This window comes from Arabidopsis lyrata, assembly GCF_000004255.2.
Source record: "Arabidopsis lyrata subsp. lyrata unplaced genomic scaffold ARALYscaffold_4, whole genome shotgun sequence".
NCBI classification, from domain to species: Eukaryota; Viridiplantae; Streptophyta; class Magnoliopsida; order Brassicales; family Brassicaceae; genus Arabidopsis; species Arabidopsis lyrata.
Genome location: NW_003302552.1, coordinates 6,627,197 through 6,628,898, shown reverse-complemented (window position 1 = coordinate 6,628,898; position 1,702 = coordinate 6,627,197). Strand labels below are relative to the sequence as shown.

Sequence of the window (1,702 nt, the reverse complement as noted above, 5' to 3'; positions counted from 1 at the left end):
ACCTCGAAACCCTTAACAATATTGGATTTTTTGTTATATTAAAGATAAAGGTCATATTTTTTAAGATGGTTTTAATAGAGTTGAAACCCCTAAACTGGGTTTTCTAATTGTGTCTTACCATATATATCATCTCCTTTGTCCTCTCATCAATAGTCTAAGTAGTTAATATTTTCCTATTAATGTCAATCGTCTCATCAAGGTGGCTGTGGACTCTCTTTTAATTTTAGTAACTTCTCATTCAATAAGAAAATAAGAAACTGCAAGCTTATTGATTATCTAATAAAACTTTGAAAGACGTTTTATGGAGACAAATACAATTAGTAACACCATAGCTCATTTCTTCCCCTATAAATAACAACTGATCTTAGTATTGTTCATCACTCAACAGCAAACACGATAAAGAATCATATATTTGAATATTTCAAACATCCTTTTTTCTTTCATCATGGCTTTCAAAAACGTGTTTTTTCTCTTAGCGGTTTTATGCATTGCACTGTCTGCAAATGCTCAATTACCACAATTTCCGGCACCGTTTCCTTTTCCATTTCCATTCCTACCGAGTCCCGGTGTACCAGGATTGCCTGATATAACAAAATGTTTGACATATTTTATGAATATTCCAGGGTGTATCGCAGAGTTTTCGCAATCTATACTCATTGGAAAGTTTGGAAACATAGGCCCTGCTTGTTGCAAAGCAATTTTGGAAGCTGAAACCAATTGCATTCCACAACTTCCATTCAATCCATTTTTTCCTCCTATGCTAAAGGAACAATGTTCAAAAACTGTTGGCGCACTTCCTCCTACCAAAAAGTAGAATTTAATTACCCCTCACCTTAACGATTCCTTTTTTTTTTCTTTTTTTTTAGTTGAAAAATAAGATTAGGTTTACGATTTGTATCCAAAATTTTCAACGATATAATAATAGCATTATAAACGAGTCACTTTGTTTTTCCCAGTTTTACATAACAATAATTTATAACAATTTTAATTAGATTGCAAAAAGGCTTGCTTGAAGGTGTAATGACCTTTCAAGAAACAACATGAATTTAGAAGCGCTATAAAAGCACGATTCCAGAAAAATTAAAATTAGAATTTCAATGGATGATTGTTATTACGTTTTAAATTAGCAAACACTGTAAAAATATGCGAAGTGTGTTGCACACTTATATTGAAAAATCTTAAAACTTGCTCAATCTTTAAAAATTGAAATTGTAAAATATACATAATATACATAATATAAATTGATGAATTAAATTGACTAATTTTTCACATTCAAAAATTATAATAGAAAAGAGAGTCAAAATAGTAAATATCAAATTTTCATCCATTATTATTTTATTCACAAACTTGTCTTTCATTTTTTTACATTTAATCTTTTCATATTTAGTTTTACAATATCATCATTGAATAAGTATCTTGGTTTTTAGGTCATATGACCATAAATTTAAATAAATGTGAGTTAAATTTTAAAAACAATAATTATATTTTTTATTTTACGAATATATAAAATTCAATCACCGAACATGGTGCATAAGATATGTCGTGGTATGTCTTATATTCCTAATCATTTATTTAGGTATGTGTTTTAGAATTTATTGCTAAAACTGTTCCTAATTAGAAAATATATACATGAAATAATAAATACTTTAACAGAATATGGAAAACAGAGAACAGATACGTAGGCATGTCGATTACGTCAAAA

The 1,702-nt window shown here is 28.6% G+C and overlaps 1 pseudogene; it reads left to right on the top strand.

Annotated features, from left to right (window-relative positions):
• Positions 1-445: 445 nt before the first annotated feature.
• LOC9315031 lies at positions 446-764 on the top strand (annotated as a pseudogene).
• Positions 765-1,702: the final 938 nt, after the last annotated feature.